This window comes from Canis lupus, chromosome 30, assembly GCF_003254725.2.
Source record: "Canis lupus dingo isolate Sandy chromosome 30, ASM325472v2, whole genome shotgun sequence".
Classification (NCBI taxonomy): Eukaryota; Metazoa; Chordata; class Mammalia; order Carnivora; family Canidae; genus Canis; species Canis lupus.
The window spans coordinates 11,840,892-11,856,836 of record NC_064272.1 but is presented as its reverse complement, the minus strand read 5'-3'; the positions used below and the strand labels follow the sequence as shown (position 1 = coordinate 11,856,836).

Sequence of the window (15,945 nt, the reverse complement as noted above, 5' to 3'; positions counted from 1 at the left end):
AGAATTTGGTTAAAAAGTCGATGTTCATTCATGATTTTACTAACTTCAATGTTATTTTTCCTAAGTCTTTTGCAGTTCTATCTAATATAGTAATTTATATTTGAGCTAAGTAAGCTTTAAAAATGGAATAAGATTTCTACTGATGAGGAATGAGAAGATGTCCTTTGACACTTAAGAAGTACCATGGACAGGGCAGCCCCGGTATCCCAGCGGTTTGGCGCCGCCTTCAGCCCCGGGGTGTGATCCTAGAGACTGGGGATCGAGTCCTGCATCAGGCTCCTTGCATGGAGCCTGCTTCTCTCCCTCTCCCTCTGCCTGTGTCTCTGCTTCTCTCTCTCTATCATCAATAAATAAATAAAATATTTTTAAAAAATAAAAAATAAATTTAAAAAAGAAGTACCATGGACAAAGGTGGAGGAATGAGAGTATTGGTGAATCAGAGCACTAACTACAGCATCAGGAGGACAGAGGGATGTGGTAGGGAAGAGACTAGAAACCAAGGAGTGTGGAGCCTTGAATGCCTCACTGAGTGAGATGCAGGACATAACTTGTGTTGTCAGAGGGTGTGTAAGTCCTGGGTCCTCCACGTCTTAGCTTTTTGATCTTAGGTAAACATCTTTGCCTCTCTAAGCATTACCTTCCTCATTTATAAATTTAGTTGTGAAAACTTTTAAAATATATGAAACCTAATTAAAATGTGATGACTGAATGCTAGTGGGGAGATGGCTGGCAGAAGGGCAAGGGAGAAAGACCAGTTCCAAAGGAGAGGAAGAGCTAGCTGGGATCTGGGAGGACTCCCCTAGTTGCTGTTGGTGGCCCAGCACAGGCAGATGGAAGCAGGGAATATGGAAATTATTCCCTGGTCAGACTGAAATACCAAAAAATGACTCATTTTTGAGTCATGCTGTAGACTAAGACCCAGGTATTGCCCAAGCAGAATGGAAAAGGTTTTCCATGTGGACTGAGAAATAGGAAAGAAGAAGGCCTTTACCAGGTGGGGATTGGTCTGGAGGAGATGACCCAGTGGTTCTGACTCTAAATGTGGCACAGAGTTGCTTGCCTGAGAGTTGACAATACATGCAGATAGTAAAGAAGCAGCATCAACTCTAAGAGCATTCACACCTGCAGTAAGAAATAGCACATTTGGTCTCAGTGGATGGTAGGACTAGAAAGGGAATTAATTCCCAGGTAACTGCATGGCTCAGTGCACACCAAGATAAATGAGGAGTTCCTGGGGAACCCACTAACACCTGAAAAACAGAAGGTTCCTCAAAATAAGGCTTTTGAGGGATAACACTTATGTTCGGTCTTCGTGTTTCCAAATAGAGAGACTTAAGCTAGAAAAAAGTTCCCTCCCTCACTACTCTTTGGGTATTTGTATTTGGGATGTGCTGGGCAGAGACTCATGTGAATGGTGACTTTGGGAGAAGGGACAGGGAATATAAGGCTCAGCCTCTAATTTCATCCTCTTTGGGACTCAATCTGATCTCGGGATGCAAATATTTTAGTCTGTATAGTAAAGAGACTGTTCCTGCAGGAAAAAGCCTGAGATTGTCCTCAGCTGCTTGTCCTGGGCAGAAAATTACTATATGTTCTTCAACTTAGCTCTCATTAATTAAAAAAGAAAGAAAGAAAGAAGGAAAGAAAAGAAAAAAAAAGAAAAGAAAAAGGCTGACATTTCTTTTAGTTATTTTTTTAGATATTTTTGAAATTGATAAATTAACTTTGTTGAAAATAAATTTGATTTGATTTTCAAACTATAAGAATATTTCCCTTCACCTAGATTTCTAATTGTAAACATCATGAAGACAAGTGCTCAGCAGTTTCAAAGATTGTCAATAAATAGTCTGAATCTGGCAATAAGAAGGTGACTGAAGACAGTTGAAAGTACTATTTCAAAAGACCTACTAGAGTGTAAACTGAACATTACATGAAGAAATTAAAACAGTAAACATGACTACTTTTTGATAACATTTGGCAATAAGTAAACAAACAAGGAAAGTAATAGAATATAGGTTGAGAAGGGAATAAGATGAAGAGAGGTTTGTAGGGTTGAGCCAGTGGAGGCAGGCATGGCTCCCAGTGTTGGCAAGTGCCCTCGGCTTCCTGCCCCCAGATCCCCGCTGGGGCATAGCTTGCTTCCTTCCTACTGCCAGGCACAGAATATGACCTGGAAAGGCAGGTCACCCAGGAGAGATCACCCTTACTTCCACTCCAGCCTCTGTGACTTGCAACTTAACCTAGACCACATTGCTTCTTACAAATCATGGCCAGAAGTACAACTGAGGACCCAAAGAGCTGCCAAAGGTCTGCTCCACAGAAACCCTAGCAACAATGATAATGAATTAACATGTTGAATACATAAAGTATATCTCGACTGTCCTAGGTTTGCAGTCCTTGAAACCTCTCTCTCATGTGGGAGTATTAGGACTCACATTTTACAGATGTGAAAACTGAGGTTAGGAAAGTTCAATTAGTTGTCCAAATCATAGGGTTGGTAGCAAGAAAGCTGAGGTTCAAAATGACATATTTCTGATTCCAAAGGCTATACTTCTTCTCCTTGGGTACCTGAGGCCAAAATACAAGCTACAAGCAAAGCTACAAAGCAAACCTAAGGACAGATCATGAGTAGCCGACATTCACAGAGAGTATTGAGTTATAGGACCAAAGAGAGACAAGTTAGGACCGGAAGGGTTTGCCAGATAAAATATAAGATGCCTGGTTAAATTAGAATTTCAGATAAACAGCAAATAAATTATTAGTATAATTTCATTCTAAGTATTGCATGTGATATATTTACATACAAAAATTATTTACCTAAAAATAAAAACTTTGTATATTTTTATTTGATCAATCTGGCAACTGTATGGCCAGACATGGAAGGTTCTAAAATATACTACGGAATTTAGACTTTTTTTCATAGCTAATATGGACCCACTGAGGATTTTGGCACAAGGAAGTGATGCTGGTAAAGTGTATTTAGGACAATGAAATTCTGAAATATAAGACCAGGATGGTGGAGGAAGGAAAGAAAAATGGCAGGATAGTAGCCTGTTAAATATGGACAGATGAAAAATAAGGGAAAATCCAGTATGATAGGTCTTCAGCCTGGATGACTGAAAGAATGATAATGATACAAAGAGACATGTCTAGAGGAGGAATTGCTGTGAAAATAAGTAAAAATGGCCTTTGAGGTGATGCTTATATATTTAAGTGGATTTTACAAGGGGATAAGTGATTTATCTTTTTTCCAGCACTTTCTCCGCAGTACTGCAGAGATGGGATGTTATTCCTCAGCCTCACAGCCACCCAGCCAGGTCAGGAGGACCGAAATATTTGAAGAGACAAAACTGGCACCACCAGCAGATGGCAGTGTGAGGATTTGAAGTCCCAGGCCGCTGGCTTTAAGTCTGCGCTTGTTTCCGCTACTCCACGCTACCTCTGGTTGGAGATCTAGAAGCAGATCTCCAGGGAAATCATGGTAGAAGCTTTGGCTGCTGAGAGTTGGGAAGAAGGAGCTGACGGGGAGGAAGTTTGCTAAGAGGACACGGAGGGCGGGAGAGAACCTGGGGGCATCTTTGGCAGAGAAAACATGAGGGATGGCTAGGAAGCTTGAGTGAGCCTAAGCATTTTGAAAACAGCAGCATAATATGAAGTTCCTAGAAAATAAGGAGTCTAGGATGACGAAAGGACATACAGGAAAGGAATAAAGGCGTCGTGTCCTCTGGGGCCTCCTGTGCCCAGGAGCTCAGAATTTTACTCTAAGCAATGGAGAGTCACTGAGCATCGTAAGCAAGACCTGCATGACCAGATTTGTGTTTCAGAAAGGGCATGCTAGTGGCAGTGGTGTGACAGCTGGACTGAAGGTCAGTTAGGAAGCAGCTGTGATGATCCGGGGGTGAAAGAACGAGGAGGCAGAGGAAGTAGATGTTTGGGAGAGTCAACTGGACATGGAGAGGAAAGAGATGTGAGGTGGTGGCCAAGAGGCCTTTCCCAGGGTAACTGGGAATGGTGATAATATTTACAAAACAGAGAGTGCAGGATAAGGAGCGTATTTGGGAAGGGAAGTGTGAAATTATTTATCTCTGCATACCTACAACATTACTTAGAGCCAACAGAATAGAAAAGCACTAAATGCATGTTAATTTGAATTTGACTTTAGACACATTTTGTTTGAGATACCACTGGAATATGCAGGTGGAAATATTTGGCAAACCATTAGAAATATTGCTCCAGAAGCTTAGAAGAACAATGAAAGCCTGTGAATTAGCTTTTTTATTTTTTAGAAGAATTTATTTATTTATTTATTTATTTTTAAATTTTTATTTATTTATGATAGTCACACAGAGAGAGAGAGAGGCAGAGACATAGGCAGAGGGAGAAGCAGGCTCCATGCACTGGGAGCCCGACGTGGGATTCGATCCCGGGTCTCCAGGATCGCGCCCTGGGCCAAAGGCAGACGCTAAACTGCTGCGCCACCCAGGGTTCCCTTATTTATTTATTTATTTATTTATTTATTTATTTATTTATTTATTTGAAAAGCACACACATGTGAGCAGGGGGAGAGGCAGAGAATCTCAAGCAGACTCCCCGTTGAGCCAAAAGCTCAACATGGGGTTCATCTCACCACCCTGAGAACATGACCTGAGCTGAAATCAAGAACCGGCAGCCTGACTAAGCTGTGCAGGCGCCCCTGAATTAGCTTTTTAAAGCAAGACATAAAGGAGTGAGAAAGGCCCATGGACAAAATTCCTGAAAGTACTTAGCACATAAAGAGCGGGGGGCGGGGGGTAGCTAATAAAGCAGAGAATGGGCAGCCAGAGAGGTAGGCATACAAGAAAGTTCGGTGTAATGAAAACAAACAGATGAATTTCAAGGAAGGGATTTGCACACCCATGCTCATGGCAGTATAATTCATAATAGCAAGGTGGAAGCAAATGCCCATGGGTGGATGAATGAATGAATATGCTAAATACATGCAAAGGAATATTATTCAACCTTAAAAAGGTAGGAAATTCTGTTATATGTTACAACATGGGTGACTCTTGAAGAAATTATGCTAAGTGATATGATCCAGTCACAGAAGGACAGATACTACCTGATTCTACTTATATGAAGTATTTAAAATAGTTAAATCCATAGAACCAGAAAGTAGAATGGTGGTTGCCAGGGTCTGGGGGGGAGGAGAGAGGAGTTGTTATTCAATGGGTATGAGTTTCAGTTTTGCAAGATGAAAAAGTTCTAGAGAACTTTTTTTTGGGGGGGGGTCTTGAGAGGCAAGAGAACTTTTTAACAATGAGCATATGGTTAAGGCTACCATACTGTACACTTAAAAATGGTTAAGATGATTTTTTTAAAGGGAAGGGGTTATTTCAAGGGTCTTGCTGCAGAGATGCCCCATGAAATATATGTGTGTACCTTCAGTGAGAGCATTTAATAAAGTGATTATGATAACAGTTAATTGCTCTTGGCTGAGGAGTGAATGAAAGATGAGGAAGTAGAAAGAATAAGCGAACTTCGCTTTTGCAAGAAGTTTGGCCACAGAGGATATGGATCTTTCTTGGGTAGCACAACATTAAGAGGATAGATTTAGGGCTCACCTTGCTTGCATTCATTCTCCTTAGGGGTCACAGTCCTTCACTGATTATTGTTTAACATCTAAAACCAGTCATTTAATACATTTTGTCCAGGTTCCCAATTGTTTACTGTGGGGGGACATTTTTCATACTAGTTAATCAATTGTGGGCAGAGACGGGGCTCTCTTTAATGAATAAAAAAATTTCAAATATAAAATGGAGAGTAACATTTTAAAAAAATCAGCCACCTTCCAGATTCTCCCTTTTTCAGTATCTCCCTGGGGATTCCACAAAGGTGAACTTTTATAGGCTCTAGAAGGTAACATTCACATTCTGCATCCTCATGAACAGGGTCCTGACAGCACCTGCCTGGACAGGCTAATAATTTGGTATCCTCCAAACCAGTATCTAAAAAATATTCTTAGTGGGTGGGAGACTCACCTGTGAGAAGGAAGGCAGCAACGACTGCTGCTGCTGGGGAACAAGGATGCTTAGAGTCCAGGGCTCAGGCCACCTACATTTCCTCCTGCAGCAGAGATTACCCTGCCTAGGTGATTCTGTGAGCAGGGAAACAGAAACTGAAAACAATCCTCAAGCAATAGGGACTGCCCTACAAGATCTCCAGCCAGCCCAGACCACCCAGTGGCTTTAAGTGTAACCCCTGACTTAGGCCTGAGAAGATGGACCATGGTGTAATCTCTAGAATGATTGACAAGTACCTTTACTTTACTATCATTCTAAAGTCCCCACGCAAGGAGGAGCACAAGCGGGGATCCCTGGGTGGCGCAGTGGTTTGGCGCCTGCCTTTGGCCCAGGGTGTGATCCTGGAGACCCGGGATTGAATCCCACATCGGGCTCCTGGTGCATGGAGCCTGCTTCTCCCTCTGCCTATGTCTCTGCCTCTCTCTCTCTCACTGTGTGCCTATCATAAATAAATAAAATAAATTTTTTAAAAAAGGAGGAGCACAAGCCTCATTTACATAACATACAATGTATGTATAGGCATGTTTCCTTAAGGCCTATGCATGGCCTTATGCCCACCTCTACATACCATGAAAAGGTTTCCTTCCCTAACTAAATATTCATCCTAACCCTAAATAAAAGGAACCCATTCTCCCTTGCTTAGAGAGTCACAGCTTTGATAGTCATTCCCTGTGATCTCCTTATTTGCTGCATTAGTAAAGTTTCCTTTGTACAGCAACTCACCCAGCATAGTTTCTATCTGTGACTCACCAAGAAGCAGACTCACATTGGTTTGGTTACACCAGGTCATTATCTTTGTTGATTCTTCATTTGTGAGCTGGTCTTTAATAGGGCATAACCCTTAATTGTTAAAAGCTTTGTGTAATGTTACCCAATTTATCTATTTCTAGTAATTCTGTATCTCATATATAAGAATTTTAATTTCAATTTGCAGGTGATTTGTATTTGCATAGAGAATATTAAAATATTGGGAGAGGATAGAAATTAGTCTTGAGGAAAGGCCCACTTCTAACAGCCAGATAAGTCATGCACTAAACTTCAAGGGATGTCTGGACAGAGATGAGTGGGAACAGATAGATTTAACTTTATTTGTGGTTGGTTCCTAAGTGATTGTTTCGACATTATAACACATTTTATTACCTAAGCATGTAACCACAGGGACTCAGATATTCACTAATGTGGTCATGAGAAACTGCTTCCCTCACGATTGGTGATTAATAACAATTGTGGATTGGCACAACTGGTTGGCTCAGTTGGTTGAGCATCCAACTTTTGATTCTGGCTCACATCATGATCTCAGGATCATGGATGGAGCTCTGCTCTGGACTCCGTGCTCAGTGGGGAGTCTGCTTGAGATTCTCTCTTCCCCTCTGCTTCCCCTACCTTCTTTCCAAAATAAGTAAATAAAATCTTTTAAAAGGTAAAAAATAAAAACTGTGGATTGAATGACTGAAAAAATAAAAATATTTTTAATATTATGGAGTGAATATAGAAGATGCTTATTTTCTTTTGTAAAATTGAATGCCTCTTTCTTCATGCTGATAAACTGTATGTCAGCTGACTCCCTGGGCCTTTCTTTTGAGCTTTCCCAAGTGAAACTGCACGTACAAAAGAACATTACTAAGTGATGAAGAAGCCAACTTCCTGAATACACCCTTCATTTGCTCCTTCAAGGATATAAATGAAAAGTTATCAAACTTTCTTTGTCTGAAAATATCTTTGGTTCTTTTTCAGTTTAGCGAGGGATAGAAGTCTATTGACCATTATTTCCCTCACTACTTTGAAGAATTTATACCATTATGCTTTGGTCTTTAATTATACTGATGAGAGGATTATTGTCCAATTGTTGTGTCTTTGTTAATTTGTCTCTTCTCTCTTCTGTTGAAATGTTGTTCTTTGTCAGAACAAGTTTATTTGTTTAAAGATTTTATTTATTTATTCATAAAGAGACACACAGAGAGAGGCAGAGACATAGGCAAAGGGAGAAGCAGGCTTCTCATGGGGAAAGAGAAGAGCCCCTGTTGTGGGGCTTAATACCAGGTCCCCAGGATCACACCTTGAGCCAAAGGCAGATGCTCAATTGTTGAGCCACCGAGGTGCCCCTGGAGACCTGAAGTTTTACTACAATGTGTCTTGCTATACATTTATTTTGAATCATTTTGTTCAGGACCTGAGCATCCTTGCCTTTCATCACATCAATCTCATCAATCATGAGATCTCTTATCTACTACATTAACTGTCTTGTGTATTTATTGTCTATTGCTGCCATAATAAATTACCACAAATTTAGTGGCTTAAAACTTTCTTTCTCTTTCTCTCTCTCTCTCTCTCTTTCTCTCTCCACAGCTGGGAAAGATCCATTTTTAAAAAAGATTTTATTTATTTATTCATGAGAGGCACAGAGAGAGAGGCGCAGAGACATAGGCAGAGGGAGAAGCTGGCTCCCCTCAGGGAGCTCAATGTGGGACTCAATTCCTGAACTCCAGGATCGGCCCTGAGCTGAAACAGAGCTCAACCACTGAGCTATCCAGGCATCCCCAGGAAAGATCCATTTTTAGGGACTCATGTGATTACAATGAGCCCACTGGGACAATCTCAGATAATCTCCACATCCCCAGGTTCTTTTTTTTTTTAAAGATTTTATTTATTTATTCATGAGAGACACAGAGAGAGAGGCAGAGACACAGGCAGAGGGAGAAGCAGGCTCCATGCAGGGAGCCCAACATGGGACTTGATCCCGGGACTCCAGGATCACGCCCTGGGCCGAAGGGAGTCCCAGGATCACGCCCTGGGCCGAAGGCAGATGCTTAACCGCTGAGCCACCCAGGGATCCCCCCGCCATCCCAAGGTTCTTAACCTTAATCAAAGTGCCTTCTTCCATGTAGGGTAGCATATTCGTCGATCCTAGGGATTAGAACATAGACATCTTTGGAGGACGATTATTCAGTTTATTATGCCTTGAGACCTTAGCTTCAAATACCAAAGTCTCATCCAATTTTTGCTGTTGTCCCTTAGGGTATCGAATTCTCTTGCTCCAGCTACTTTGTCGAGAAGCTTGGCTATCACTTCTACTACTAGTGACCTCTGTGAGAATGTCATTCCTCCAGACACAGTAGTCATTAATGGTAATCAGACTTCTGATTGTGGTCACCTGGAGCTTTTGGGGTCCCTAGGTTACATGGAGGCAGAAAGAAAAGAGAAAAAAATGGCCTGTTCCCCAGCCCTATAGATACATTCCACTACAACCCTAAATTTTGGAATATAGTAAATAATCCCAGTCTCTTAAATTTTTTCATGAGTTTAGAACTTTTTCCTTTCTAAAACTAAGCCTTCTTTCCAAAGACACTCAAAACTAGACCATTGGTCCTAACTGATGGATAAGCCCAATTCTATCCCCTCCTAGTTGTTACCTCCTTTTTCTCTTACTCTACATCCCTGGCACACCTGCCCTACATGCCCACCAAAACAATGAAAGTCCTTGTGCATGTCAGTTCATGCCTGTGGCTTACCAAAGTGCTGTTCCATGGGTTCTCTGAACTGCCACTTCCTGAATAAATATGGAGGTCAGTTAAGATACCGTTCTTTAGAAAGATTGAGTTGATGAAATATTACAGGTTTAAATACAGTTTAGGTGAGAGATTCAGTCATAGGTTATTCTCCTACAACCAACATTTTTCAAGAGAACATGACATCAGAGATTACCTCAATCTTTTATCCTACCTAGAATCAAAGTCTCTTCAAATCTGGTCCTGAAAGAAAAAGAAAAGGCTTCACTTTTGTCAAGCTCCTTCCTATATTATTCTGATCCCCACACATTCTCAGGTCCTACAATTCTTTTGGAATGTAGACAACTTCCTTCTGCAGCAGGCTGAGCAGAGCTCTGACACAAGCTATTAGAGGGCCGAAAGGGTGATGCAAGCATGTCTTGAAGAAAACAAGTCATCTTACAATGAATCTATTTCAGGTGAGTTCATATATGATCTCTAGGCAAGGGGAGGTTGTTCTCCTCTGTAAAGAGGAAATGTTCTGCTTCTTTAGCTAAGGAAATTTAGGGACAATTGGGAGCTTAAGGTTCTGTGACTCAGCCACCCATATATTCATTGTCCAGGTTTTAAGGTCTCACATTTTTCCTATCTGGAAAAGACTTTGACACATGGGAGACCCATTGAAATCATGCATTCAATCTCTTTTGCAGTTCTGCCACTCTAAATCTTGAACCTAATTTTCAACAGTGTCTAACTTACTGCTGCAAGAGATGGGAGTCTCCTTTATGGTTGCCATAGAAGTCCTCTGGCTTTCATAATGTTCTTACATTGTCAATTAGCTGATTCAAGTTGTGTGTGTGTGTGTGTGTGTGTGTGTGTGTGTGTGTGTGTGTGTTGCAAGGCTTATCAATGCTGTTAAAGACAACCAGTCTATTCCTCAATTCTCATCATTATCATTTCTTCCATACCAATCAAGTACAGTATCCACTTGGTAGCCCAATGTCTTGTCTTCCACTTGCACCTCATCCCAATTAACTGTAGGTGAAAGCTTTGGTAACAATGATGCATGCCACTACATAGTAGGGATTATTATCCCACTTGAGTCAGGAAAACCATTCCTATTGCTTCTATTCAACTCCAAAATCCCATTTTGAGGGTCTGCTTTTTTTTTTTTTTATGATAGCTACAGAGAGAGAGAGAGAGAGAGAGAGAGAGGCAGAGACACAAGCAGGCTCCACGCGCCGGGAGCCCGATGTGGGATTCGATCCTGGGTCTCCAGGATCGCGCCATGGGCCAAAGGCAGGCGCCAAACCGCTGCGCCACCCAGGGACCCCTTGAGGGTCTGCTCTTAAAAACCACTTCTGGTACCAGCATTTTTAGTTGAGGGTCCTAAGAAAATAAAGTTTGAAGCAAAAGATTATGTGCAAATGCTTTACTGCTGGGTGAAATTCCCCAGGGGAGAGAGGGAAGAAGAGAGAGTGAGAGAAAGAGAGAGAGAGAGAGAATTAAAGTAGCAAAAAAGTAAAAATAAACATAAAAGATGTATTACCAAGATGGTCATAGCTTCATTGCCAACAAAAGCTGACTGTTGCATCTTATGGGGCATCTCCAGAGAGTACTTACAAAGCTACTGCTTCTCAGAACCATCCACCACACAGAAGGCAGTTTACAATGCTGGCTGCTTTCTATCTCCTATTTCTCATTGGTTGAGAAATATGCCCCCAGACTAACTCCCCAACATTTCTGGATTGTATTACCCAGCCCAACCAAGTATCTTCTTGGGAAACCAGAGTCTCTGCTGACTATTCTGGCCAATTTTCAGGTGCTTCAGTCCTTCCTCCTAGTCAATACTAAATATAGGGGCTAGATGGCAGCAGTGGTGTGGCTATGGCTTTATGATTGTAGGATGCCTCATAGGGCTCTTGTGAGGACTCAAGTCAGGTAGTATCCAGTGCCTGACATATAGTAAGCACTCAGCAAATGTTAGCTGTTATTATTAATAATTAGGTGAACTTTTTATGTGTGACTATTATGTGGTATGACCATTATGAAAATTTCTCCCACCCCTTCTAAGACTTTGTTAAGCACTGCTGGACTCAGCACTCTGATACAGAGCCAGACACAAGTGAGTGGTTCAACAATACCACAGGATATGGTCTATAGGAGTGGGAGACAGCCAGGGAGCCAAATGCTTTTGCACCAAATTCATAATAACGGTAGCTACCAGCCAGGTGGGATGCAGCTACACAATGGTGCTGAGCACTTTGCTTCTCTAAAAACATGACTGTGATAATGCCTTCCATTGTCTAGCAACCTTAAAAAATTCTTTTAAACTTTTATTTATTTTTTTTCTTCTTTTAAACTTTTAACTGGTCCCTTAAACCCACTAAGGAAATAAATTGGTATTGTTTTTTGTTCTATAAATTATAGCCATATAGCTGAAGGATAAGTTGCCCATTCACAGAGTCATAGATTTGCTTCTGAAACCATGAATACAGGAGCCCTCAAATGTCAAATATCTGAAGGATAATATGTTCTCTGGGAAATTTTCTGCATCATCCCGAGTTTGGCTAATCATAAATTAATATCTTTCATTTAATGAATAATTCACATCTTAGTCTTGTCACCATAGAAAAGAGGGCTACCAACTGCTAATGTTTCTTTATGAGGCATTCGGTGCCACAGGCATAAATGTTTACTTCCCTTGAGGGAATGACAGCTCTTGACAAGTGGAAACATGATTTCAGCAAAGAAATTGCTGTTCTATATGTTAAAAATGGCTTCAGTATTCTGCTATGATTCCTGCTTAAAATATATGGAAAGGATTTTTATAGTCAAGGTAAGTCTCTGTACTGATAAATGTGATAGACATGAATCTTGAGAGAGTGAAAAAATGAATTTTGGGAATTCAAAAAATATGTCTTTGCCCTTCTGGAAGCAAGAGTTGAGTTTTTAAAAAATAAAAACTGATAGAAGTTATTCAGTCTAATGAAAAATACAAGCTACAACGTGGGTGGTTTCCAATAAACTTCCTAAGTCATACCTTTCTTGATGATAAATGTTTACCACGAATGTCTGGTATTTGTGTTAAAACCATCTGAATACCTAGTTGTCCCTGTTACCTGATCTACCTCATCCCTATCACTTGAGAACAAATTTGGCTTCATCAATTCTGATCTTTGGCCTTGTGCTCTAAACATGGCAGGAGGGACTCCTGTCATGATGCTTCAAGCCACCCTGAGCAATTACCAGCCTCTAGCCCCACCCTTCTGAGACTATCTTTGGCCCTAAGAGAGTAGTAGGACATGCAAAAGACATGGAGTCAGGTGCCATCAAAGCTGTAGAGAAATATAAGGAATATATGGTAGAGTTATGAAAGAAGTATTGAACTTTAAATTGGGAGATGTGAAAGAGAAAGAAAGCCAGGGAACCAAGGAGAGAACATTCTTTAAGTATCTCAATATTCCAAGTGCTTTAAAGTTAAGACATTTAATCTCCACAACAATTCTTTAACAAAGCCATTTTATCCTCATTGTATGACTGTGAGAACAAAGGCTCTGAGAGGTTAGGTACCCTTTTCAAAGTCACTTAAGTGTAGATTTCTTAGGGAAAGTCAGTAGATCTGTGTGGTGATGTGTACATGGATGAGTGGCATGACACAGTGGTAAGAACAGTATTAGAATGCTAGATTTCACCCAGATAGTGAAAGCCTTAATAAACCATGTCATTTTCACTATATGAGGCTGGCTTGGGTTCTTTGAGCTCTGTACCCAAGAGCATACTTGCTTGGTTAAAGTCTCTCTTCCTGAATTTCCTTGTCTTTTAAATGGAGGGGTGAGGAATGACACTATCATACCTACCACAGAAGGTTTCCTTAGTTCCAATGAGTCAGTGCAGGGGCACCTGGGTGCCTCAGCCACCAAGCATCCAACTCTTGATTTCAGCCCAAGTCATGATCTCAGGGTTATAAGATCAAGTCCTGTGTCCGGGTCCATGCTGGGCGTGGAACCTACTTAAGATTCTCTCTCTTCCTCTCCCTCTACCCCTCAAAAAAGAAAAAAAAAAAAGAGAGAAAGAAAAGAAAAGAAGAAAAGTTTGTACATAGAAAAGTGCCATGCAGATTCAACTAATTTCTTGTCATTTCTAGTTGCATAAATTTACAATCCAGCTGGGATGACATGACATAAATATAACCATAGAATTGTAACTTGAGGTCTAGCTGTCACCCAACCCACTAGAGGATCGACCATCCTATAAGATTTAATGGAAATGGTTTTGCACCTCCATCCTAAAATGAGACCGTCTGCTGACTAGCCTGCCTTTACCACATTATCTACATTGCATACCACTTGGATTCTTGAATTCTCCAAAAAACCACGGGCAGCAGAACATATATAGAGTAGACTTTTACTAAAGATTTGAAGGCAAAGCTGGGGGCCAGGGGGTTATATCAGGGTAGATATTAGGTATCCTTGTTCTTAGATGCCCTTTGCCCTATTCTTCTTCTGAAAAGTCCTCACTGGCCATCTCTTTACAAAGAGCTCAAACCCAGCATCATTTTTCTCTATTCTTTCTTTTCTTTTTTCTTTTCTTTTTTTTCTTTTCTTTTCTTTTTTCTTTTCTTTTTGCCTTCCCATTTTCTACCTATCCATAAACTTCACTTTATTCACATTATACTTAAATAGCAATAATAACTAACACTGATTAAAAACATATTTTGTACCAGGAAGTACAAGTGCTTTATGTGTAATCTTTGATTTGGCAGACATTTTCTCTCCTTTTGTTGTGCCCCAGGTATTCATGCCCAAACCCTTGGAGTTTTGTCTTTTTTGTTCTTCGACAATATTAAACAACTCTGTGTGTTGTTGTTGTTGTTGTTGAGCACAGTGCTAGCTCCTAGGGCTTTGGTAACAAATAAAACAGACTTGGTCTCTGCCCTTAAGAAGCTCCACATTCAGAGAGCTGATAAAAGTAACTTGTTAAATGAAGTCAATTCTGTCTTTGCGGGAATTGCCAGCTTGAATAGCAATCATTTTTCTACTTGCTGCAACAGAAGACAACAGTAAGACAAATAGCAAAATGAGACAATACAAAAAATGCCACATAGCAGGATATGATTGGCATACAAGTAGTTCAGAAAATGTAAATACTTTAGAAACTGATGAGATCACTTAGGTTAGACCCGTGAGTAATGGAGAAGGAAGACAGGCAGGAAGGGCTGAGATGGTGAGAGTGGACATAATGGTTATGAGTAAATCCTTTGAAGTAGACCTGGGCTCAAATCCCAGCTCTGTCACTTACTTTGTGACTATAGGAAGTAATTTAAGCCTATCTTTCCTCCTTTGGAAAACTAGGATAATACTAGTACCTACTTCAAAGCATTGTTATATGGATTAAATGGGGGGAAAAAGCAAACATGTAAATCTTGTCAAGCAATGCAAGGTATGATAAGTGCAAAGGTTTGATATATAAGGTTCTTACACTTTACTTATGAAAAGAAAATCTTCAGAGCACCTTACCATTAACATAATGTGTTTTTTTCATATACATTACTCAAATTTTCTAGCAGCTTGTCAAATATATAATTATCATCACATTCATCATGCAGAAGTGGAACATGGGCTTCAGAGAGATTAAGACCTTTCACATGGCTTGAGAGGGACTTTGAATCCAGATCTTCTGGATCCTAATCTTTCCTTTTTATTCCTGTCTTAAAAGTCAATTATTCCCACAGAGGTGATAGACCATTAAATGCTTGACCACCTTAGCTTAGCCAAAAACTTTTGAAACCAAGAGTAGATTAGGCATCTAAAGGCAAGTCAGAAGCAGAAGTCAAACACAAACTTTGCCTACCTAAGGCCTCTAGAAATAACTGGCCAAATATAAATCAATCTAAATGTCCATTAATAGGGGCACCTGGGTGGCCCAGTTGGTGAGGCTTCTGACTCCTGGTTTCAGCTCAGGTCACGATCTCAGGGTCATGAGACGCCTCTCTGAGCTCAGCCTGGAGTCTGCTTGAGATTCTCTCTGTCCTTCCTCTACCCCTCCCCACGCAGTTTCTCTCTCTCAAATAAATCTTTAAAACTAAATGTCCATTAATAGGGAAGCAGATAACTTAGGAGGTATCCTTATATGGAATATCGTGTAGCCAATAAAATAAATGAGGTAGATCTATATGTACTGGCCTGGAAAGACCGCCACACACAAGCAAAGACGGCGCACAATGGAACAATCAATTTGCACAAGAGACGCTTCAATGTGTAGCGTCGAAACCGACTCCACCCATTTAAGGACCCAGACTGTCACTCTCCTTTCCTTGTGCCCACCGTCTCCTTTCCACACTGCCATTCCCACATCCCACCACAACCCGCTCTTCTGGTCCTCTTTCCTCTTGCCCGCTT

The 15,945-nt window shown here is 40.8% G+C and overlaps 1 long non-coding RNA gene across 17 annotated transcripts in view; it reads right to left on the bottom strand.

Moving 5' to 3' along the window:
- LOC112675999 (uncharacterized) overlaps nucleotides 1-15,945 on the bottom strand; it is a 142,843-nt gene that overhangs the window by 78,624 nt on the left and 48,274 nt on the right. For 11 of the 17 annotated variants that reach the window (XR_007407228.1, XR_007407227.1, XR_007407229.1 and 8 more), the window contains 4 exons: nucleotides 13,405-13,583; nucleotides 9,569-9,808; nucleotides 8,917-8,963; nucleotides 6,018-6,133 (listed from right to left, as the gene is read on the bottom strand). The exons of 2 other annotated variants lie outside the window; for them this stretch is intronic. This is a non-coding gene — a long non-coding RNA (uncharacterized LOC112675999). Of the gene's footprint in view, nucleotides 1-6,017; nucleotides 6,134-8,916; nucleotides 8,964-9,568; nucleotides 9,809-13,404; nucleotides 13,590-15,945 lie in introns of all 17 variants that reach the window. 4 more of the 17 variants (XR_007407226.1, XR_007407230.1, XR_007407233.1 and 1 more) reach the window with 4 other exon arrangements.